Source organism: Ascaphus truei, chromosome 2 (genome assembly GCF_040206685.1).
Source record: "Ascaphus truei isolate aAscTru1 chromosome 2, aAscTru1.hap1, whole genome shotgun sequence".
In the NCBI taxonomy this organism is placed as follows: Eukaryota; Metazoa; Chordata; class Amphibia; order Anura; family Ascaphidae; genus Ascaphus; species Ascaphus truei.
In genome coordinates this window covers 48092723-48118878 of record NC_134484.1, presented here as the reverse complement: position 1 = coordinate 48118878, position 26156 = coordinate 48092723, and positions in this window count along the sequence as shown.

The following is a 26156-nucleotide window of genomic DNA, read 5'->3' as shown; positions in this document are numbered from 1 at the left end:
TAGCACTGTACCATGCACATTGCAATTCAATACAATTCATTAAATGCATTAATTTCTGCCACCTGGCGGATACGCAAAGAATAGCAACCAAATTATAATTTATTAACCTCTGCCACATGGTGGATATGCGAAGAATTTCATCCAAAGAACCAATAAACCATTAAATTAAACAGATCAACTGCGTGTGGCTGCCCATGCTGGCTTGCGCAAAGCGGCATCAATAGTGGTCAAAACGCGGAAATACCGAATGGAATACAGCGGTCAACAAAAAAACTGATTTTAGATCCGTTCGAATAACGGACGTCCCATCAGTACAGTGTAAAGGCCACGCTCGTGAAGATTCAAGCCAGAAAGCCATCTGTTACAAATGAATGGTGTGGGAGAGGTGTACTGTAGATAAGAAGTTGAAATACTTGAGCCTTGTATGTGTGCGGGGGCGAGAGCGCTGTATGATGGATTATCAGTTCAAATAAATATTTTCAAAAGGTCATCATAATGTTTAATGCGCAGAAATGTGATACTGTGACACGCCTATGCGTTTCACACTACTCTGCGTACTGTACAGTATACTGCACAGTACAGTACACACACTGCTCTGTATATAATAAAGACATTGAATTGCTATTGCATGTTTATGACAACAACTCGCGATCGCCCACTTGAGTTTCTCGACGGTATTGCAGACAATGCTAAAATGCTCTTTTCTGACCCGGACAAAACGATAAACAAGCCGCGTGTTTAAGTCGGCACGATTCAAATAAATTGCGCGCCATCGCATGGGTATTCCGATCTACACACCGCGTTTAATGCTCGAATAACGGCCGTCCCATCAGTACTGCCTACCTCAGTCTGTTACACAATAATCAAAAGCCCTGTGCCACATTTAAATTGTAATCCCCTTGGGGCAGAGTTTTCCTTAGCAATATGTTGTCATTTACCTGTCGGTCTTATCCACATTGTTTGTACTTTATTTAATAAAATATTAAAAAAAATAATTGTTGGTGCACTGTGTCGTTATATAAATACAATTACAGGCGTACCCCGCATTAACGTACGCAATGGGTCCAGAGCATGTATATAAAGTGAAAATCTACTTAAAGTGAAGCACTACCTTTTTTCCACTTATTGATGCATGTACTGTACTGCAATTGTCATATACGTGCAAAACTGATGTAAATAATACATTTGTAACAGCCTCTATAGTCTCCCCGCTTGCGCACAGCTTCGGTACAGGTAGGGAGCTGGTATTGCTGTTCAAGACGTGCTGACAGGCGCATGCGCAAGCTGCCATTTGCCTATTGGTCGATATGTCCTTACTCGCGGGTGTGCTTAAAGTGAGTGTCCTGAAACCGGGCTATGCCTGTATACATACTTTGGGCAAACCCTAGAAATGTCTCGGTTTGATTGAATGCATCTTTGGGTGAAAGCCCTTTTTCGACCTGTTGAAAGCACTTTTACATAGAAACACAGGCCCTAATTCTATAAAGTGCGAGAGTGCAGATCAGGCACTAGCTATCGCATGGAAAGCGCCATTAAAGTATATGGCAATTTCTGTGTGATATCGCCAGATCGCAGCTTTCACATTTTTTAGAACATGGATCAGAAAATTTGAGCTATGTAAAGTCCACTTGGCAAATGAAATATTTCCCTTTGTTACTGTTACTTCACATATTTTATTTGTGCCTGTCCCTTGATTAGTTAAACCTAATCCATGCATTTATTTTTTTTAGTGAAACTTCTTTGCAGGCACCAAATCCGTTTTCAAGGAGACGGAAGTAGGTTATGGAAGTGACATTAGTGCTGGCAGATGAGGCCGCGCATGCACAGAAGCGGCCCTGACAACACTTACCTCACCAACATTTTACGCATGTGCAGAGACGTCCACAGCAACCAGCACAAGCACTGAGGCGTCCCTCTGCCAAGTGACGCTTCTTTGTGTTTTTTTCACTGACATTGTAATTATACTCTCAAAAGTCTTTCATTCAATCAAAAACATTAAATCAAAATACAATTTCAGTCACGAAAAACAAAAAAGTTTCACTTAAAATGCATGTGCTCGCCACACACAACTTTTTATTTATTGGCTTCTAACTTCTCAAATCTAGTAATGGTGAGACTTGGAACACGAACTGGATGACACTGAAGCACAGATTGCCGCTGCATTCCCCACAAGGATTTTTCTCCGAACTTTTGTCTTTTGAGTGGAAATGTGTAGAAGCCAGTCCAGCAAGAGGATACGAGTTACATATTTCTATAACTCTTTCCAACAGTCATTTTAGTTTCTCTAAAACAACCTGTTTCGTGTTGCCGAATGGCAGAAAACCGAATGTAAAGAATGAAACAGTCTCCACTTAACACGCAAATGTTTACAGAAATCTCAGAGCCCAGAAAAAATCAATGATGACCAGTGAGCAGTCACACATCAGAAAGATGTGCTAAAAGCTTTAAAGGTATGACATAGTTTCAAGTTTTCCCATAACAGCACACATTATGCTATAAGAGATTCTTGTAACGTATTCTGTTTCAGACCCAAAAAAGGGTGCTACGTTTTAGCACGTCTTTACTCTCACTCATGTGAATGGGAGTACAGGCGTGCTAAAACTTACCACTCTTTTGTGGGTCTGGACCTCTGACAGTTTCCATTCATAGGGCCTCATGCAGAAAGCAGCAATAAGCCACTTTTTGACAAAAAAGACTACTGCGATTCAGTAAGCCCCGATAAGCTGGCGATAAGAGCAAAAATCGACGATTTTTTCCCCCCGAAAAAAAATGAAATTGGCAGATGCGCGGCGATAAGCCATTTTTCGCTGCTCATCGCCAGCTTTTCCAACTCGCTGTATTCTATTAGCCATGACCAGCTTATTGCCGCTGATCGCCACTCTAGAATGGCGAATTTCTCTCCAAATCGTCCCACCATAGAAAGTTGGCAAGAAGGTGGTGAGAAGCTGGCGATGAGCGGCGAGAAGGCACTTAAAAAAAAAATCAGGCCTTTCTCCTACATCGGATTGATGCCGGGGGTCTCCGGAGCTGATATCCATTAATTTTAGCACCGGAGACCACCAACATGAATCAGATGCATGAAAAAATCATTTACAGGCAGCTTCATTACCTTAACGGCTAACCGATAAGGCAATGAAGGGGTTAAACACCAGTGCCAGGCTTATTGTGGGTAGCGGGGGTGAGTGAAGGTGTTATTTTGCCCTTGGTGGGTGTTTAGGCCTTGCGGGGGGATTGCGGGTGGACTTAACCCCTTCATTACTTTAGCGGTTAATACCGCTAAGGTAATGAAGGGCTAACCCCTCCTGATACCCACCCAGCAGGCCTAAACACCCATCCTTCAGGCTAATACCCCCTTAACCCACCCCCGCTACCCACAATAAAACATAAACAGCCTCACTACCCACCTTCTAGACCCCCAATAAACATTAAAATATCTAATATACCACCAACCCCAAGTGCCCCCCATAAAACCATGATTTATTTATTTTACACACAGGATTAACACCCCAGGCTGGCGGGGTGCCCGGTGGTCCCGACGAGTATCTGTAGGGCCCACAGTGCACCCCGGGGGGTACCCACGGGTGTCTGGGGGCCTCCGGGTGGTCCCTGCTAGGCTCAGTGGGCCTCCATGTGGTACGGCTCACTCTGCAGCAGAAACAACTCGCCGGGTGAGCCCTTATCAGAGAGCAGGTCCGATCACCACTGGCAACTCGCCATGTTTGAAAATGTTGCTATCACTGGTATTTGGGTCTTTCTGCATACTGTGAGAGCAACACGGCAAAAAAATGGCGATTTAAAAACCCTGCCGATAATTTCTATCGGACTTTACTGCATGAGGCCCATAGTCTGCTATGACAATGATGCACACTCCTTTAGAAATCTAAATTCTAAGTCGGGATCATGCAACGTTTTTGTAACAGACACTGTCCTGTGTCCATCACCATCATCATGACTGTAGTTAGAAAATAAACATTCCGTAAGAGAGAAGTGTCTGAGAGGAAAACAGAGTGAGGTTGAGGAAAAAATAGAAAAATCAGAGGAACACTGTAAAGAGCCACAGTTACTTAACAGCAGAAATTGCATTTATTTGCTGTTTTTCTACAGTACAATCAAATTGTTAAATCGACCACTGTACTGTATTAACAATAGGCAAATATGTACATTAGATCAATAGTTACATAGGGGCATATCCACGAAACTCTGGTATTTACTTAACTGAAGTTAACTCATCCCTATGTGATAATGGGGTTCTTCAAAAGCTGCCAACATGTGCATTAAAGCCTGTCTTATTGCTAAGACGGCCTGGCTTTAACTTTAATAGCCGTAAGTGTTAAAGTTATTTACAAAAGAGGTGTGGAAATCCTCAACGCACTACAGTAGGCCGTTATCTACAGTTAACACATGAAATAACGTACATTTGTTAAAGGTTATAGCTATACCTGGCGTAAGGTGTTTCTAGTACCTACTGTAACGCCGGGTCACGGGACACATTTTGGGGCCTTGTCCAGAGTGCTGAAGGGACCCATTTTGCTTCATACTGTATATATATATATATATATTTATACTAGCAAAGAGAGATATCCGGGCGCTACCCAACAACTGGGATGTATAGGGGGAATCACTTGTTCTTTACAGAACAACACAACCTTATAAATCCTACAAGGTTCCCATCTGCTTCTTAGTCTCTTCCTATGACTCAAACAACCCCAAGAAGGATCTATCCAGGATCCTTAGAAAATATGGAGACAAAAGAAAAAAAAGGGGGAGCACAGGTTGAGGTATACTAAATGGTAACAAATTATTCAGCTCGAGCTGAATAATTTGTTACCATTTAGTATACCTCAGCCTGTGCTCCCCCTTTTTTCTCTTTTGTCTCCATATTTATACTAGCGTCTGACTATGTGGTGGATTACCATCATCTCTCCAGCCTGCTGTTACGGAGCATGAGATTTACTCATACTATGCCTGCTTTTATCCGGCATTTGTGAGTGCGATTCTTTTTACCTGTTCGGATGATTGTATTTTCTTGCAGATTTACACAAGGAGCGTGTGCTTGTTTCTTCTTTTTCTCTAGGTATCGCTCAAGGATTTGGTTGTTTCCTGAAGCAAGCTGCCTGGATCTAGTTAAGGAATATCATTTATGATTCTACATTGAATCATTTTGCTATTGGTATCATCTGGACATTTTATCTATCCATTTTTGGATTATTTGTATTTTTTAAAATATTGTTTGTATTGATCATGTATACTCATGTTTTTATTGTGTAGTTAGTACTACAGTATTATCCATTGAACCACAGTAGCATGTGCACACCATACAGTATTACCATATAGAGCTTGACAGTACATTTCATCAATTGATTCACTATATTAGTTTCACATATTTGAAAAGTGCACTAATTAAATTCCTCATATAAATCACTTTAGCATCACATTGAATTCTTTTAATCATTGGTCGCTGTCTACCCCTGCTATTTGCTATAAAATGAGAATTGTAGGTCTGTTCACTACAAATTCTGTACGTTTATTTGTGTATATAGTAAAGATGTTTATAATTACATTTATCTTACCTTTTTCAAGGTCCTTCATGCCATGAGGACATCAGTCATCTCAACAAAACGATGCATGCTCAAAGAGTTGCCACAAAAGAAATTACTGACATACAAAGACAGCTGCTTCAAATGAAAAAATATAAATTAAAAATACAGAAGGAACAACTGCAGGCTACCCAAGAACACGAAACACTTCTGCAACAGATGAGCAAGGCGCAGAATAATATTGGTACCAATTTGCAGCATATCTCCTTGCAAATTACAAATTGCACTGACCAGGTGTTTGTTCTCATCAATCAGGCAATAGCTGTCTGAAGGTCCCAAACGCCACCTACCCTTCCAATGGTGACAGCAGAAAACTAGCACTTAGCTATTGTATTGTATGTCTTTATTTATATAGCGCCATAAATATACATAGCGCTTCACAGTAGTAATACATGTTGTAATCATATTAATAACAAATAATATAAATAACAGGTCATGGGAATAAGTGCTTCAGACATAAGAGTAACATTAAGGAAGAGGAGTCCCTGCTCCGAGGAGCTTACAATCTAATTGGTAGGTAGGAGAACGTATAGAGACAGTAGGAGGGAATTCTAGTAAGTGCGCCTGCAGGCGGCCAAGCTTTATGTATCATGTGACCAGGATTATCCACAGTGCTATTCATATGCTTCTTTAAGCAAATGTGTTTTAAGCTGGGTCTTAAAGGTGGATAGAGAGGGTGCTAGTCGGGTATTGAGGGGAAGGGCATTCCAGAGGTGCGGGGCAGTCAGTGAGAAAGGTTTAAGGCGGGAGAGGGCTTTAGATACAAAGGGGGTAGAAAGAAGACATCCTTGAGAAGACCGCAAGAGTCGGGATGGTGCATAGCGAGAAATTAGGGCTGAGATATAAGTAGGGGCAGAGGAGTGTAAAGCTTTAAAAGTGAGGAGGAGAATTGAGTGTGAGATGCAGGGATTTGATAGGAAGCCAGGAGAGGTATTTCAGGAGGGGAGACGCGGAGACAGATTTAGGAAAGAGTAGAGTGATTCTGGCAGCAGCGTTTAGTATAGATTGTAGGGGAGACAGGTGAGAGGCAGGGAGGCCGGACAGCAGGAGGTTGCAGTAATTGAGACGGGAGAAAATGAGGGCCTGAGTCAGAGTTTTAGCAGACGAGTAACAGAGGAAAGAGCGTATCTTTGTGATATTACGGAGGAAAAAGTTACAAGTTTTAGAAACGTTTTGAATGTGAGAGGAGAATGTGAGAGAGGAATCGAGTGTGACCCCTAGGCAGCGTGCTTGGGCTACTGGGTGAATGATCGTATTTCCAACAGTAATGTGGAAGGAGGTAGTAGGGCCAGGTTTGGAAGGAAGTATAAGGAGCTCTGTTTTTGCCATGTTAAGTCGGCGGATGGCCATCCAGGATGATATTCCAGAGAGCCATTCAGAAACTTTGGTCTGTATAGCAGGTGTAAGGTCAGGGGTTGAAAGGTATATTTGTGTGTCGTCAGCATAGAGGTGATAATTAAACCCAAAAATGTGATTAGGTCACCTAGAGAGAGTGTCTAAAAAGAGAAGAGAAGGGGTCCCAGGACAGAGCCCTGGGGTACCCCCACAGAGAGATCGATAGAGGAGGAGGTGTTAGCAAAAGAGACACTGAAAGTACGATGGGAGAGGTAAGAGGAGATCCAGGATAGAGCTTTGTTCCGAATACCAAGAGTATGGAGAATGTGGAGGAGAAGAGGGTGGTCCACGGTGTCAAATGCTGCAGAGAGGTCGAGTAATATGAGCAGAGTGTAATGACCTCTGTCTTTGGCAGCATGGAGGTCGTCAGTTATTTTAGTGAGGGCTGTTTCAGTAGCGTGAGCAGTACGGAAGGCAGATTGTAGAGGGTCTAGAAGAGAATAGGTGTTAGAAAGTGTAGCAATCGAGAGAATACAAGACGTTCAAGGAGTTTGGAGGCAAAAGGCAGGAGGGAGACAGGTTGATAGTTAGAAGGGCAGGTAGGGTCAAGCTTGCTGTTTTTGAGCAATGGTATCACGGTTGCATGTTTGAAGGAGGATGGAAAAGTACCAGAGTAGAGGGAAGAGTTAAAGATCTGTGTGAGCATAGGGATTATAGAAGGAGCAAGAGGTTTTAGGAGATGGGAAGGAATGGGATCAAGAGGGCAGGTGGTAGATGGAGAAGAGGAGATCAGCAGTGACACATCCTCCGTCCGAGATAGCAGAAAAGAGTCTAGAAAGGCCGGAAGAGAGTTAGGAAGCGGTGTGGGATGGGAGGAGGCAACAGATGGGATGTTACATATGGCTATACAGATGGCTATACAACAGCCTATACAGATGGCTATACAACAGCCTCGCTGCCCTCACTATCTTATCTATTGTGGTTACACACAAATCTTCGTTCATTCATTTTTTGTCCAGGGGGTTAGTTTTGGATGGTGGATGATGTGGGTAGTTACCAGGGTAGGTGGTTAGAACTCCTGGGAGGGGGTGGGGATTTAATTGTTTGATTACCTTAGCAGTTATTAAGGCATTGCATGACAATGCTTTATTATCCACTATGGTAGCCTAGGGGGTTAGGTATGTAGTGTCATTTAATATTGGTACATAATCCAATTTTTATTACAGGTTGCCAATGTGGCTATCTAAGTCCCTATTCAGAGGGCGTAGGTAGCCACAGTGATAATAAATGGGTTAATGGTTTAAATTTATTTTATTTGTATTTTTAATGTAGTGATTTTTTTTGGCCATAATGCAGCACTCCTTTGGAGGGAAAGAGAGAGATTAGGAGAGATACTTGGTCGTGTAACCTGATGGTCTGATTTTCTTTATTTACACTTTCTCTGGGGTACCCAGGACTGATTGTGCTTATTATGCGCTTTCATCTAACATTGTATAGGTCTCTGAGTGCTGCTCTGGTTATTGGGGTGTCAGGGTAAAGGGAAGTACCTTATGGTCTTATCATCTTATTATGGACCTGAGGGAACGGGCCTGAGGAAGGCCCCCCTCGAAACATTGCCCCCCTGATTACCCTACCCCTGTGTTTGTATTGTCCCCACTTTTTGTTCCTGTGTGTTATTGCATTCCCTTTTCCCTATTGTGTTCACCCCAATCACCACTTGATTATATGTTTATTTGTTTGCATTTGTGCTGCATTACTCCCTGCATTATCTTGTGTGTACATTAAATCATATTTTCTCCGTAGTACTACATTATCTTATAGTTAGTGTGTGCTGGAACTTTTGGATGCTGATGTAAATAATCCAATTTCTAGTACAGGGCAACATTCAATGTGGCTATGCAGGCCCCCATTGAGAGGCCTTAAGGTAGCCAAAGTGACAATCAATGGATTTATATTTGCAATGTTGATTTTTTTATGTTACCTACTGTAGTAGATAAGGTTGAGAAAAAGAGATACCTCCAAGTTTTATATGTTATTTGTTAAATATTTAACATTTTCTAAATATGTTGTGGGAATAGCCAAATGTCCTATTAGCCACATTTGGCTAGACAGGCCCATTATTCTAGGGAGTGGTGGTAGCAGGGAGGTGGAGGAATGGGGATAGTTACCCACGGAGATGGTGGTTAGGCCCCCTGCGGGGTGATGTTATGGGTTAACTCCTTGATTACCATAGTGGTTTGTAAAAAATTGCATGGCAATGCTTTACTAGTCACGAAGGTAGCAAAGGGAGGTAAGTAGTGTTTTATGTTGATATTAACCCCTTTGTAGCCCTTTGTGGTTGATCACTTGGGCTACTAAGGGGTTAATATTTAAAGTAATGTAGCTTAAGTAATAATTTAACACCTATTTCAGGTTGATTTAGCTTATCTTGCTTATATATATAATATATATATTAAAAATATTTCCATCTGATTTTACACAAGGATCGGGCGCTTCTTTTCTTTTTTTCTCTAATATATATATATAAAAGTATACATTACCGCATAGCAGCAAAAAGGGAGACAGCACTCAGGTGAATGAAAATAAATGTATTAAATACAGCACATAACTCCAAAGTTTCGATCCCACAGGGGGATCTTCCTCAGGGTTTGTGCTGTATTAAATACATTTATTTTCTTTCACCTGAGTGCAGTCTCCCTTTTTGCTGCTATGCGGTAATGTATACTTTTATTATTTATATGAGACATGCACCTATTCATTATTGAATTTCTATTGGAGTGCCAGTGATTTTTTTATCATATATATATATATATATATATATATATATATATATATATATATATATATATATATATACACACACAAACACACATAGTTGTGTGAAAAAGAAGGTCCACCGTCGTTGAATTCTGTGGTTTTACATATCAGGACATAATAACAATCATCTGTACCTTAGCAAGTCTTAAAATTAGGTAAATACAACCTCAGATGAACAACAACACATGACATATTACACGGTGTCATGATATATTTAACTAAGATCAGGAGGATGGACCTTATGCTCCCTGGTTCTAAACATTTTACCAACTGCCCTTCTGGCAGTCTTTCAAGTTTTCAATTTTCAGCTGTTGAATCGGTACCTATTCCTGTGAGGGCTGGGGACAGACTGAAACTACTTAACTAACGTGAAATGTTTTGGATTCATTCATTGGATACATTGTTTCCCTCAGGAATTAATACAGAAAGGGATCTTAAACATTTTCTCTGATTTTGTTATATATATAAATTAATCAAAAAATATATCATAAAAAAAAATTATGTTTATATTAAGATGTATTGGTTTAGTTTGGTTTAAATTATTCCATTAACTTGTTTGATTATTTTGTTGCTTTTTGATTTAGAATATTTTTAGGTGAGATTTCTGTATTATTATTATTAATATTTTTTCCAATTTTTTGTTTTCTATATTTCTTTGAATGTACTCAGGTATTTGCATGTTGCAATTCTTTATATGCATCTATATATATATTGTATTCATTTTTATGATTATGATTAGCTTATCTGGTTTCCGTTTTGGGATATATATGATCAATTGGTTTTACATGTATGGTGTTAGTATAGGCATTAGGCTTATATTGTTGATATTAACATTCTATATTTGCTTTATGACTTGACTTACACCTATTTATCCACAGTTTATGTTATGTTATGGATTAATATGTTTTTTTTGTTATACATTCTATAGGTCTATTTATAATTTTATTATATTGTTTATGTCTTTTTGTTGGTTCTTTTCTCTACACTTGCACCCCCTCCCCTTCGTGTTTTCATTTTCACTGAGGGTTTGTTTCCCTAGTTTTTTTTTACCTGGGTTACAGGTAGGCGGTGTTTCCTGGGGGGGGTGGGGAGAGAACTATAAAGAGACACCTGTAGACCTAAAAAGCTACTCTTTGATAAAGCGTCCCTGGCGAGAAACGCGTTAGAGGTTTCTCTTTTTAATTAGGACTATGCTTCAATACATTTTTGTTATTTTTTCAATTGGCCTCCAGTTCTCTTTTTCATATTAGCTGTGCTCCCAGCTCTCTCTGCAACTGGATCATACACATGGAGTCACTTGTACAGGGGTATAAAATGTCCAGGTTGATCCCTCTGTTCCTCTGGTCCAGCAGGCAGTTGCTTAGTCTTAATAGTGTGGCCCAATGCGTTTTGTCACATCTGACTTCATCAAGGCCTGCCTTACTGTCATAAAATGTGAGTTTAACTATCATATCTCTTACATATGTAACGGGTATTCCCTGTGAATACAGACGCTACTACCTGCTGTGTAACCTGTGTGGCTCTCAGGAGCCTAAGCCTCCGCTTGGGGAGCCTGGGGTACATACATATAATATGATCTTGTGGTGCAACGCCTCCACCTGGGAGGGATCCCAACGGAGTGGGAGGAGGCCCTCACAGGAAACAATCACGTTAAGCAAACAGTTGTAAAACAGAATTGGCTTTACTGCCATATAAGCATAAAATTCACTAAACACATTAAAGGTTAGCACTGCATAAGGATATTGCATAATCCCCACACCCACCACCGTGTACCCCCACACCGTGTCCACAGAATAACCCCCCTTGTCTCGTGGTCAGCGCTACCACTATGTGAGAGTACTCTCGTGTGTGCACGTGCGTAACAATACCTGGCCAGTGCGACGGCACCTGGGCGTTAAAGACTCTTCACAAAGGATCAGACGAGCTTTGGAGTGATGTCCGGTTCCTCCGGTGAGAAGATCTGTGAAGGCGGTCCACCCTTGGTACGGTTCCGCTCTCTCTGCTGAGCAGGCGTGATCCCAAGCTTCTGGATGGAAGCGCAGCGTCCGCTTTGTCCATAACTGGCTCTGGATAGTAAGGGGCAGGGTCCCTAACCTGAGGCCTCTCCCTACAAAACTCAAAGCTACTGGTTGCTCAGGGCTGTCTGGGGCCTAGGGGGCTGCTGGCCTAGTGCACGGAGTCACTGACTCCTGCACCCTACCTCCTTCCCCTAGCTGCTCCGGACGCCAACTGCCTCGCTGCAAAAACCCTGCGAAATGTAACTAATCTCCTCTGCAGGGAGATGCTGCAGCCCTATTGGCTCCCTGGCATCACATGGGGTCCCCTAAGGCTCATGGGACATGTAGTCCCTGCTGTGAGCCCTCTGCTGATTGGTCGTGCCGTTTGCGCGATCACTGCGCATGCGCAAGCATTCTAGGGGCCGCTGCCGCTACCTGCCGCACTGTGCATGCACAGGAACGATATGGTGGCGCCCTGCCTTGTCGGGCCGCCGCGGAGTCTCTGGCGCACCGGAGCGTTCCCTGCTCGCCCCCACCCTCCAGAACCTCCGGCGGGTCTGCCGCTTGGTGCCAGCACCACTCGCCATTGCTCCCGGCACGAAGGTAACGAGGGGGGGTCGCCGAGCAGAGGGGGACCCGGCTACACATATATTTTACTCACAAAACAGTATTACCCTATTTGTGTTTCCTTTGTTTTTTTCTATCTCTACTGGATCAGAGTGTGAATCGGAGGTACGCCCCTTTTTTAACTTTCGAGATACACTGATCTCTTCTTCCGGGAGATGTTATATTGAATAAAGCAGGCAATCCCTCCCCCCTGTGTAGTGTGCGATTTATGACTTGAGGTGTTAAATAGAACCTGAATGTGAGTGATGTAAGTGTGTGTGTGTGTGTGTGTGTGTGTGTGTATGTAAATATTGTGACAGAAACCAGGGGATGGTAATAAATTCCGTATATAGGGCTCCCAGGATACTAAACAGTTTCTATCCTGTTTGGCCTGGGAGTGCAGCCTTATAATACATACACTCCATCCCACAGTTTGGCAAGCGCTGGAACTGAGGGATGAGAGATCCAGACCAGAGTTTGTCTGCTGCCTGATTTCTGTCACCTGTCATGCTAATTAGGAATCAGGTATGTAAGACTGTTTTCCTGTTTGCTCTGGTCTCTCCACAAGAGCCAGGAGACTGGAAGGCTGCTGAACTACAGAGGGGAGAAGCCTCTTCCCCTAACAGGTTCAATCTTTCTGTTCATTTGTATAAGACTGCAAAAGTACCTTGTTTTGTTGTTGGGAGTGGAAAAGCCACTTCCAACCCTGAGTCAGGGATATCTAAGTTAAGTTATCGCTCAGATGAGCAGCTTTTGTTTTGATCTGTTTTCTGTTGTATGCACTGTGGCAGTCTCAGTGCCTGGGACTGAATAAACCAGGCATAGCCTGTTTAAAGGAACAGTACGTGACGCCTCATCATTTAACCTACCCTAAAAGACCGTGTTCTAAACAGTCCCGGACAAACGACGGAGCCCCGGAGTAAGCCGTTTGTCACATATGGTGGAGAATGCGGGCAGAGCACTAGGGGGTCTGCGGGTTGAAGATGGAAGACGTGGTGGGTGCGCTGGTACGCAATGTCGCTGCCCAGAAAGACGTGAATGAAACCCAGCAACAGCTGTTAATAGCCCAGCAAGAAACTAATGCAAACCAGCAGCAGACGAATGCAGCCCAGCAACAGCTGCTAATAGCCCAGCAAGAGATTAATGCAAACCAGCAACAGGCGAATGCAAACCAGCAACAGGCGAATGCAAACCAGCAACTGACGAATGAAGCCCTGCAAAACGCGAATGCAAACCAGCAAGAGACAAACCGCTTGCTGAGAGAGGAGCAACAGCGGTTCGCTCAGGGCTTACAGCAGGAACTCGAGATCCTGAGGGGGACTATCAGTAACCTTCCACTGGCAGTGGCAGCCCCAGTTCCGAAAATGACCAGGGCAAGCCACTACCTTCAGAAGATGGGACCCTCGGATGATGTGGAAGCCTATCTTCTCACGTTTGAACGCACGGCACAGAGAGAGGGATGGCCAGAAGCTGAGTGGGCTGGTCTAATCGCACCCTTCCTAAGCGGCGAACCCCAGAAGGCTTACTTTGATCTAGAGCCAGCCGAAGCTAACGTCTATGCAAAATTGAAGTTCGAGATCCTCGCCCGCCTCGGCGTAACCACGGCTGTTCGCGCCCAAAGGTTTCACGCATGGTCCTTCACGATGAATAAGGCCACCCGAAGCCAGATGTATGACCTCATCCACCTCGCCCGGAAGTGGCTACAACCCGAGATCAACTCAGCCAGCCACATCGTGGAACGGTTGGTCATGGACCAGTTCTTGAGGAAACTTCCCTCTGCCTTACGCCGTTGGGTCAGTCGGAGTGACCCCCACAATGCGGATGAGCTTGTGGCCCTCGTAGAAAGGTACAATGCAGCAGAAGGGCACCCGCAACCCACAGTCGTGGAGCAACCCCACTACCCGAGGTTCCAGGACTCTTCCAGAGACGGTAAAAGGGTACCGGGGTTAAGGGGCGCTGAAGAGCGGCGACCACCTTCACGCAGCACCAGCAACAGTGGTTCGCACACTAAGGGCAATAGCCAACATGGGGAGCCGGGAAAAGGCTCTAAGTGGGACACAGACTATGTACCTAAATGTGTAAATTGTCATGAGAGGGGCCACACAGCAAAAATCTGCCCACTAAATGATGAGCCCATGCAATGCAACAGCGTGGAACCTTATTCGCTGTTGTCCCAATGTATGGGCCCTAGCCCAGAGGACCCCTTGAATAACCATCTGTGGGCATTTGTAAAGGTTAATGGTAAGAGGGTTCGGGCACTTCTTGACTCTGGGAGCATGGTCACACTAGTGTCCGAATACCTCTTGCCCATTAAGAAGAAACAGGGAAACAGTTCACAAAGAGTGGCAATTTGTTGTATACATGGGGATAATCATGAATATTCCACTGTTGATGTTTTTTTTGAAACAGAGTTTGGTTCTTTAGATTTCAAGGTGGGTATTGTACCCAAACTGGCACATGATGTGTTAATAGGGACCGACTTTCCCCATTTTCTAAAAATGTGGTCCCCCGCTCAGAATAGCGCCCAGAGTTCAATAGCGGACCATAACGAAGTATTAGAAGAAACAAATCCTTTCCCTTTTTCAGAAATGGAGGTTGACGAGGGCCCAAATAAGAAGGGGGAAAAGGAGGAGTGCTGTAAAATTCCCTTCCCCATCACTACTTTGGTAGGGAATACCCCAAATCAAGATGTTGAGCAGACACTTACCACCCCAGAACCGGATAAGACCCTCGCTGACCTAGAGGTCAGTCCTGGGAGTTTTAAGAAGGCCCAGTGGGAGGACCCCACATTAGCGGTAGCAAGGGGAAATATACGGGACCAGAATAGTACTCCTGGCCAACCAGATAGGTCACTTGCTTACCCCTACTTCGAGGTAGAGAACGACCTAGTATATCGGGTTGATAAAAGGAAATCAGTTACAACTAAACAATTGTTGGTACCACGGACATTCCGTAACGTAGTATTACACCTCGCACATAGTCATCCATTGGGGGGACACCTAGGGGTGGAAAAGACAAATGAAAAGGTTCTCCGAAGCTTCTATTGGCCTGGGGTTCTGGCAGAAATTACGAATTATTGTTCCTCATGCCCAGAATGTCAGATCACCGCCCCGTTCAAGGCGTACCGCAGCCCATTGGTACCCCTTCCCATAATAGAGGTACCATTTGACCGGATTGCTATGGATCTAGTAGGACCCCTAATAAAGTCTGCTAGGGGACATCAGCATATATTGGTAATATTAGATTATGCCACCCGATATCCGGAGGCAGTTCCCCTACGTAGCACGTCTGCTAAAAACATAGCAAAAGAGTTAGTAGTTCTGTTTTCCCGGGTCGGGATTCCTAAAGAGATTCTATCTGACCAGGGAACACCATTTATGTCCCAAGTAACAAAAGAGCTATGTAAACTCCTAAAAATCAAGCATCTCAGAACCTCAGTCTATCATCCACAAACAGATGGTTTAGTGGAAAGGTTCAATAAAACCTTAAAGAGCATGTTACGGCGGGCGGTTGATAAAGATGGGAAAAACTGGGATTGTTTGTTACCGTACCTGTTATTTGCCATTAGGGAAGTTCCCCAATCATCCACAGGCTTCTCCCCGTTTGAACTATTGTATGGCCGACACCCAAGGGGCTTACTGGATATAGCCAAAGAGACTTGGGAACACGAGGTTACCCCTTACAGAAGTGTAATAGAGCATGTTGCCCAGATGCAGGACCGCATTGCTGCAGTCCTACCCATAGTGAGGGAACACATGGAGAAAGCTCAAGAAGCACAGAGGAATACGTATAATAAGGGTGCTAGGGTCAGAATTTTTTTTCCAGGTGATAGGGTACTAGTTCTGGTTCCCACCGTGGAGAGTAAATTCCTTGCTAAATGGCATGGGCCATATGAGGTCTTGGAAAGAGTGGGAGAAGTAAATTATAAGGTAAGACAGCCAGGTAGGAGGAAACCTGAGCAAATTTACCATATAAACCTACTCAAGCCCTGGAAAGATAGAGAAGTCTTGTTAACCCTAGTACCCCCAGGTCCGTCAGAGAATCAAGAAACTGACCCAGAGGTTAGCATAGCTGAAACCCTGTCTGTTCATCAGAAACGAGAGGTTCAGAATTTAGTGAGAAGAAACAAAGAAATCTTCTCTATACGGCCAGGTAGAACTAGCGTAATTGAACATGACCTAGTCTCTGAACCGGGGGTCCGAGTTAACCTTAAACCGTACCGAATCCCAGAGGCCAAAAGAAAGGCTATAAGTTTAGAGGTTAAAAAAATGCTAAAACTAGGTGTAATTGAGGAATCCCAAAGTGGGTGGAACAGCCCTATAGTCTTAGTCCCAAAGCCAGATGGTACAACAAGGTTTTGTAATGACTACCGGAAACTAAACGCGGTGTCAAAATTTGATACTTATCCTATGCCCAGGGTAGATGAACTTGTAGAGAGACTGGGCAAAGCCCGATATCTCACAACCCTAGACCTAACAAAAGGGTACTGGCAGGTTCCCCTCACAGAAAGGGCAAAAGAAAAGACAGCCTTCTCAACCCCAGACGGCCTCTTTCAGTATAAGGTGTTGCCTTTTGGCTTACATGGAGCTCCCGCCACATTCCAAAGAATGATGGATAAAATTTTAAAACCACATGCTCGGTATGCTGCCGCCTACCTGGATGATGTGGTAATCCATAGTGAAGATTGGCAATCCCACCTTCCAAAGGTCCAAGCTGTGCTTGACGCAGTCCGGTCTGCTGGACTAACTGCTAACCCCGCTAAATGCACTATTGGTCTGGAGGAGGCCAAGTATCTGGGATATTCTATTGGCAGAGGTTTACTCAAACCCCAAACACTCAAAGTGGAGGCGATACAAAATTGGCCAAGGCCAGTTACAAAAAAACAAGTAAGGACCTTTTTGGGGTTAATTGGGTACTATAGAAGGTTTATTCCCAATTTTGCAACTAAGGCAACCCCACTAACTGACCTCACAAAAGCAAGAGGACCACTAATGGTAAAGTGGTCCCCCGAAACCGAACAAGCCTTTAGAAGCCTGAAAGAAGCTCTCTGTGCCCAACCAGTGTTGGTCACACCTGACTTCTCCAAAGAGTTCGTAGTCCAAACCGACGCATCTGAGGTAGGGCTGGGGGCGGTACTCTCCCAGGAGTCTCAAGGTGAGGAGCACCCCATCCTTTATTTAAGTAGGAAACTAAATCCCCAGGAGAAAAATTACTCCATAGTAGAGAAAGAGTGTCTCGCAATAAAGTGGGCTGTAGAGACGCTCAAATACTACCTGTTGGGGAGAAAATTCCGGTTGGTCACAGATCATGCACCCCTTACCTGGATGTGTCAAAACAGGGAAAAGAATGCTAGAGTGACCAGGTGGTTCCTAAGCCTACAACCCTTTAAATTTTCTGTGGAACACAGGTCAGGGCACAAACATGGCAATGCTGACGGGTTGTCAAGGATGCACTCCCTAATATCCATGGTCGCTCATCCCTCGAGGTCTGAGCTGGGGGGGAGGATATGTGACAGAAACCAGGGGATGGTAATAAATTCCGTATATAGGGCTCCCAGGATACTAAACAGTTTCTATCCTGTTTGGCCTGGGAGTGCAGCCTTATAATACATACACTCCATCCCACAGTTTGGCAAGCGCTGGAACTGAGGGATGAGAGATCCAGACCAGAGTTTGTCTGCTGCCTGATTTCTGTCACCTGTCATGCTAATTAGGAATCAGGTATGTAAGACTGTTTTCCTGTTTGCTCTGGTCTCTCCACAAGAGCCAGGAGACTGGAAGGCTGCTGAACTACAGAGGGGAGAAGCCTCTTCCCCTAACAGGTTCAATCTTTCTGTTCATTTGTATAAGACTGCAAAAGTACCTTGTTTTGTTGTTGGGAGTGGAAAAGCCACTTCCAACCCTGAGTCAGGGATATCTAAGTTAAGTTATCGCTCAGATGAGCAGCTTTTGTTTTGATCTGTTTTCTGTTGTATGCACTGTGGCAGTCTCAGTGCCTGGGACTGAATAAACCAGGCATAGCCTGTTTAAAGGAACAGTACGTGACGCCTCATCATTTAACCTACCCTAAAAGACCGTGTTCTAAACAGTCCCGGACAAACGACGGAGCCCCGGAGTAAGCCGTTTGTCACAATATATATAAATAAAGAGCCCACAGTGTATACAGCGCTTTATAAAAGGTGTGTGGGGAGTGGGAGTATATCAATGGTGTGGGTACGTGTGGAAATGTGAGAGGGTGTTGCATTGCTAAAAGTGTGTGTAGATACTATGTGTCCATGTTGATATATAGGGATGGAATTACATAGAGTATTTGTATGTGTAAGAGACAGCTGTGTGTGCATACATATAGCGAAGTATATATAGACATCGCCTTTAGCACTCACGGGAAGAGAGTTCTCTCGTGTCAGTAGTGACTCATAAAACTTCGGTCTCAGTTTAGGGCACCGTTAGGTGTCCCGAACAGTTGCATGAACTTGTATTCATGCAACCATCTCTCTTTTGGTGTTCTAAGATTACCTTTGAGTATGGCCAGAGTCAGAGAAATGTTTGGCAGCAGGACTGTCTCTTGTTCCGCGTGTGATGCTGTGGCGATGCAGATTCATTCTTTTGTTTAGCCCCTGTCCTGTCTCACCTATGTAGTAGCAGCACCCTGTGAATTTCATGCACATGATGAGGTACACGACATTGCTGGAGGAACAGGTGAACATTCCTCTGATATTGTACTCCAGATTCCTGTGGGGTATTTGTATTGTGCCCGCTGTGGGGAGCATTGCACAGGTTTTGCATATTGGATCCTGGCTTGGTCTAATCCCGCATTCAGTTGTACTGTTGAATACTTTACTCCTCACCATAATTTTTTGGAGATTATGAGGTTGTCTGTATGATAATAAGGGTGTTTCAGGGAAGACCTGTTGCAGTCTTGTATCTTCCTGGAGAATGGGTTGTAGTTCCCTGGCGATCTTGCGTAGGGCTTCTAGGTGTGGGTTATATGTGACCACCAAAGGTACTCTGTCGCTTTTTCTCTTTCTGTCTGTTTTCACTTCTTGGTATTATGGTGGCTTTGTGGATTTGCTGGTCTACAATTCTGTGGTTATATACACGGTTTATGAAATCTGATTTTAGGGCTGTAATCCACTGGCTTCTGTCTGCTGTGTCAGAGCATATCCGGTTGTATCGTATGGCATGACTGTAGATGGTTGCATGCTTTGTGTGTGTGGGGTGGAAGCTGTTGTCCCTCAAATAGCTGGCTTTGTCTGTAGATTTGTGGTATACAGAAGTCTGTAGTTGGTTGTTCTTTATAGTAATGGTGTCTAGGAAATATACTTCGTCAGGGGAATGGGTGAGTTTGAGGTTGATGGTCGGGTGGAACGTATTGAAGTTCTCATGGAAGTGTAGGAGGTCCTGTTCACCAGAGATCCAAATCAGGAGGATGTCATCGATGTAGCGAAGGTATGTAAGGGGTTTCAATTGACATGTGGAAAGAAAGTCACTTTCCAGTTTTGCGCAGAACAGATAGGCATACTGTGGCGCCATCCGAGTGCCCATAGCGGTCCCGGATGTCTGGAGGTATGTGTGCATTTAGTCACTGCCTCTGTGAGTGGCTCCTGCGGTCCCAGAAAGTATCTGTAGGCTGAAATCCCATTTTTGTGGGGGATGTTAGTGTAAAGTGACTCTACATCCATGGTTGCTAGTAGTGTTCCTTTTGAGAGGGGGTCAATGGCATTAAATTTGTTAAGCAGGTTGGTGGTGTCCTGCATATAGCTTGCTGTGTTCCTGACAAGTGGTTTTAGAATGTCTTCCACCCAGCCAGAAATATTCTCAGTCAATATGCCAGATCCAGAGATAATAGGGCACCCAGGTTTACCCTCTTTGTTAATTTTAGGGAGCATGTAGTATGTGCCAGGTTTTGGGCTCGCTGGTATCAGGTCCAGAATTTGTTCTCTTGTGTGAATCGGGAGTGTTTTAATGATCCTGTTGAGTACTCTCGTGTATTTTTTTTGTTGGGTCCTCCTGCAGTTTGGTGTAATACTTAGCATCAGAGAGTTGTCTGTGCGCTTGCCGCAGGTAGCCTGTGGTGATCATTATGACCACTGGCCCTCCCTTGTCCGCGGTTTGATTGTTATTTTGTGGTTGGCCTTTTGCGATTCTATGGCTCTCCTCTTGATCAGTGTCAGATTATACGTTTGTTTCCTTACTTTAACCAGGATGGTGGTTTTGGCTCTGTGTCTAAAGTTTTCGATGTACCGATCCAGTTTGGGGTTGTGCCCAGTTTGTGGGATCCAGTTGGAATTTTGCTTCTCCCTGCTCATGTGCAGTGGCTCTCCTTCTGCAGTATTGGCATAATCTTGGTTGTGTCAGTCATGGAAGAACTCCTTAACACGCAGCCTTCTGAAGAATTCTAACACGTCACTCACTGCACAGCACAAGCTTGCCCATGGGCTTGGTAGAGCAGAATGTGAGACCCTTTGATAATACCGAGGACTCTGCTTGATTTGGTGTGTAGTCTGAGATGTTAACAGTGCAGTCCTGCTGTTGGTGACTGTCAATGTTTGTATAGTTTGTGGCTGTGCTGGCTGCTGCAGAGTATCTCATTCTTAGCCTCAATCTGTGCAGTTTCTTTTCCTTATTGCTAATTAGACCCTTCAGGAGTTTTTCATGGAATGATTGAAGTCCTCTCCAAATGTCTGCACGTATTTCACATAGTATTTCACATAGTATCAACACACACTTTTATTAATGCAACACCCTCTCCCACTCCACACACACCTTTTGTAAAGCGCTGTATACACTGTGGGCTCTTTATTTATTTATATTTACATACTTACATACACATACACACACACACACACACACACACACATACTCTTACATCACTCACATTCAGGGATTATTTAACACCTCAAGTCATAAATCGCACACTATACAGGGGGGAGGGATGGGCTCTAGTCACATTCCAAGATGCACTGTTGGTAAACCCCTTGTCTGCTTTATTCAATGTAACATCACCGGAAGAAGAGATCAGTGTATCTCGAAAGCTCGCACAAATAAAAGCATTTTGTTAGGCACAGAACGGCATTGTCTATTCATTTTTGATTATATATACTGTATATAGGGCAATATATATTCCATTATATACACAGGAAAGATAGGGCTAACTCCAGCCTGAGTAGGTGATAAAAAGACTGCTTTATTTCTAGCTTTACTCCCGTTCCGATAAATATCAGAACATGATGTTTAGCATGATAATACCCCAAAATTTGGTATTATGACTATTTTTTAATGAATGCGATATTTGCAACGGATCTGATAAAAAGTGCATTCCATTTGGCGGTGCCACGTTGATGTATTGTACTTTGAAATTAAAGCGTTTCTGGGGGGCAGTAATACTGCATTTCATGCTTACCACAGCTGCATGTATCCGGGCCTTCTGTGTGTGTGTATCAAGTGGCTTTTAACTAATATTTGGTGCCGATTTGACGCAGACACTTATAATTTGGAACTGCATCTACATTATGTATCAAACCAAGTTTTCGTTATGTGTGTCTAAACCATCTTCAAATAATTAACAATATAGAGTTACACAATTTGCATCAGAGTAACATTTTAGCAAGTGTAGCACATGAGTAAATGATATGCATCATAGATTTTGATTTTGATTTTTGGTGCATGAGAAAATCCCACATATATGCATCAATTTCATTGGCCAACTTTGTCCTTGCGTATTAACAAACTTGGAAATATTTTCTCTATGCACAATGTAAAAGTCTGCGGTTATATGTATCACATATTATACAGTTCTCAGGTAAAACTATGTACTCATAGGCTATGTCACACTTGTAAAAATTGGACAATGCATAGCTGTATGCAAGCTGTCGACAGGGGGGGGGGGGGACAACTGGGACCAGTGAGTAAAGGGGCCCGGGCCCCCTGTCTGCAATTACTGCAAACAAGCCCTCCTGGAAGCTGTTCTTGGAGGTGCCTGACAAGGCAGCATGTTGTTGGCTAGTGGAAGGGAGGCTCCCATGACAGGCACCTCCGAGGGCACCCTCCAGCAGGCCTGCTCCGCAGGCCCCCTCAATCCTCCACAGCAGCAGATAGGGAGTGGCTTCTCTCTCTCCCCTCCTTCCTCCTCTCTCTCTTTCCCCTTCCCTCTCTCTCTTCCCTTTCTCTCCAGCCCTTTCCCCTCACTCTCTCCCCCTTCTCTCTCTCTCTCTTCTAACCCCCCCTCTATCCTTCCTCCCTTCTTTCTTATAGAAGCCCAAAACTACCCGTCCCCATGCCCTTATCTCCTACCCTCCCAATTCCATATCTCATTCACCCCCCCTCAGGGACCAACGGTACGCTGTGGGGTGGGGGGAGATGAGGGGATTAATAGGAGGAGGCTTTTGCACCTTTAATTTGTCCTTTGCACCAACATCTCTGTTGGCAGCACTGGTTGTATGCATTTTTGTTTAAAAAAAAAAAAATATATATATATATATATATGCAGGTGTGTGTGTGTGTGTATATATGTATATATATGTGCATATGTAGCGCTGCTTCTCCTCCCCCCTTCCCCCATGGAAGATTTACCCTGCTACCGGATTATGGTGGTGTGTTTTACCTGTTGTTTCACAGGAGGGCTGAGGATCCGCAATGGTGTTGGGACAACAGGACAGACTTTTAATGTAGATGCTTCAGTTCAGCCTCTGCAGTACTAATGCCTCCATCCGCCACAGGCTCCAGGGGTGTTGGAGGCAGTCCCTATGGTAGAATCCTTCCATACTCCCCCTGATTGACTGCAACCCAGGCCAGAGTATATTAAACAGAAGTCCCTTTATTGAGCATCCACTGCATACAGATTAATCATACAGCGAATACTTCTTTCTTAGTCTCAGTACTCTGGATGGTCCATGTGGCAAATCTTGCATTGGGCCTTGTCACAGTCCCCTACTGGAACTGATCTCATGTGTCACCTCGCAGGGCGAGACACATAGAGTACTCACTCAATGACTAGAGTACTCAGGACTGATTAACTTTAGAGCTGCCTCTTCTTAGTTCAGAAGGGGAGGGCACAAGGTCTGCACCCACGATTGGGCAACACACAGACCATGTCCCACCTCCACTCAAGGAGGCTGCATGATGAGTGGTAAACCCAAGATGGGCCTAACACTGCCTGCCTGTACCAGGACCTACGTGTTAGGGAGGGCAGAGGAGTAGTCAGAACCAGCCATGGCTACATGTATATGTGTATATGTGGGGGACAGAGACAGAGAGAGAACACGTCGAGCATATGTGTGCAATTTGGACCCAATAAACGACTTTTATCTGATTATCTCTTGTGCTGTGCTGGTATATTGGATCTCTAGGCATGTTAGGCATTACTTAAATACTTTTTTGTTTAATTGGTAGTTTGCTGTTGTGTTTTTCAAATGTGTATGTACAGTATAAAAGAATGATGTGCGCCTTGTCAAATAACATCAGAGAAGATTTTATAATTGTTATTGTCCGTAACACTTAACGCCAACAATAAATTATCAATAATTTTTAAGGTAAGTGCCCCTTCTTTGCACTTCAATTTATCAAGCAAATATAATGTTACATCTTTCTGTTGTTACACAGACCTCAGATAAGTTATCTGCAATGTAACAATAGCACTCATTAACACAAATTTACTCAAATGGGCTTGTATTAGCTGCTTTGTTAATAAAAAAAGCTGTGTGTGCTGTGCACGCGCATAGTAAGTGAAACTTCTTTGACTTTTGTCACAGAAATTGTATTTGTGTTGGTGTTGGTGATGTTTTAATTAAAAATCAAAATACAATCTCAATGACAAAACGCAAATAAATTTGACTTAGAATGCGCGTGCTCCTCACACATCCCCTGTATTAGCTATTTGCACTAAGTGTGAATTCCGCGTGTGACAGTGTGCGTGTGACTGAGAGTGTGTGTGTGACAGAGTGTGCGTGTGACTGAGAGTGTGCGTGTGACTGAGAGTGTGCGTGTGACTGAGAGTGTGCGTGTGACTGAGCGTGTGACTGAGCATGTGCGTGTGACTATGCGTGTGCGTGTGACTGTGCGTGTGCGTCTGACTGTGAGTGTGACTGAGTGTGCGTCTGACTGTGAGTGTGACTGAGTGTGCATGTGACTGTGAGTGTGACTGAGTGTGCGTGTGACTGTGAGTGTGACTGAGTGTACGTATGACTGTGAGTGTGACTGAGTGTGCGTCTGACTGTGAGTGTGACTGAGTGTGCGTGTGAGTGTGACTGAGTGTGCGTGTGACTGTGAGTGTTTGTGGGGGTCTGGGGGGGTCAGTGTGTGGGGGTCAGGGGGGGTCAGTCAGTGTGTGTGGGGCTCTGGGGGGGTCAGTGTGTGTGGGAGGTCTGGGGGGGTCAGGCAGTGTGTGTGGGGGTCGGGGGGGTCAGGCAGTGTGTGTGGGGGTCTGGGGGGGGGTCAGGCAGTGTGTGTGGGGGTCTGTCAGTGTGTGTGGGGGTCTGAGGGGTTCAGTCAGTGTGTGTGGGGGTCTGGGGGGTTCAGTCAGTGTGTGTGGGGGTCTTGGGGGTTCAGTCAGTGTGTGTGGGTCTCTGGGGGGTCAGTCAGTGTGTGTGGGGGTCTGGGGGGGTCAGTCAGTGTGTGTGGGGGTCTTGGGGGGTCAGTGTGTGGGGGTCTGGGGGGGGTCAGTCAGTGTGTGTGGGGGTCTGGGGGGTTCAGTCAGTGTGTGTGGGTCTCTGGGGGGTCAGTCAGTGTGTGTGGGGGTCTGGGGTGGTCAGTCAGTGTATTTGGGGGTCTGGGGGGGTCAGTCAGTGTGTGTGGGGTTCTGGGGGAGTCAGTCAGTGTGTGTGGGGGTCTGGGGGGGTCAGTCAGTGTGTGTGGGTCTCTGGGGGGTCAGTCAGTGTGTGTGGGGGTCTGGGGTGGTCAGTCAATATGTGTGGGGGTCTGGGGGGGTCAGTCAGTGTGTGTGGGGGTCTGGGGGGGTCAGTCAGTGTGTGTGGGGGTCTGGGGGGGTCAGTCAGTGTGTGTGGGGGTCTGGGGGGGTCTGTCAGTGTGTGGGGGGGTCCGGGAGGGGTCAGTCAGTGTGTGGGGGGGTCAGTCAGTGTGTGGGGGGGTCCGTCAGTGTGTGGGGGGTCCGGGGGGGTCCGTCAGTGTGTGGGGGGTCCGGGGGGGGGGTCCGCGCGGGTTGCGCCCGGGTTTTTGTACCACCGCTTCCTAGGGGGCCCGCAAACGCCCGCGTCACTGGAGGGCTGAATGGCGCCGCTGCCAGCCGCTTCTGCGCATGCGCGGCATGGCAGCGGTAGTGGAAGTTAGGCGGGCCCATGTGTGGGCTGGGAGGGAGGTCCCATTCGGGTTAGGAAAGGGTAGGGGGGGGGCTGTCCCGGTCGGGCGGTCTCAGCTGTCCCGGGCAGCAGACGGGGAACGGCAACACATGTCAACAGCCGTGGCAGCGAGCGGGGAACGGCGCCGCTGCCAACCGCTTCTGCGCATGCGTGGCTTTCCTCCAGTCCCCATGATTACTGAGCATGCGCGGCTTGGCAGCGGATGTGCGGGGGGAATGGCGGCCGTTAGGAGCGGCGCCGGCGGCTATCGCCGCCGTCGCCGCATATGTCATCAGCCATGTGGGGGGAGCAGCGGCCGTTAGGAGCGGCGCCGGCGGCTATCGCCGCCGCCGCCGCATCTGATTTGTGGAGCGGGTGTGATGTCAGTGTTGGGGTTGGGCTGAGCCAGAACACAGCCCGGCCTCAACTGCAAGCACTGACGTCACATCCGTTTCATTTCTGTCTCCACAATCCATTTTTGCCCCAGTTCGAATGAGGTGCCACTAAGGAAGT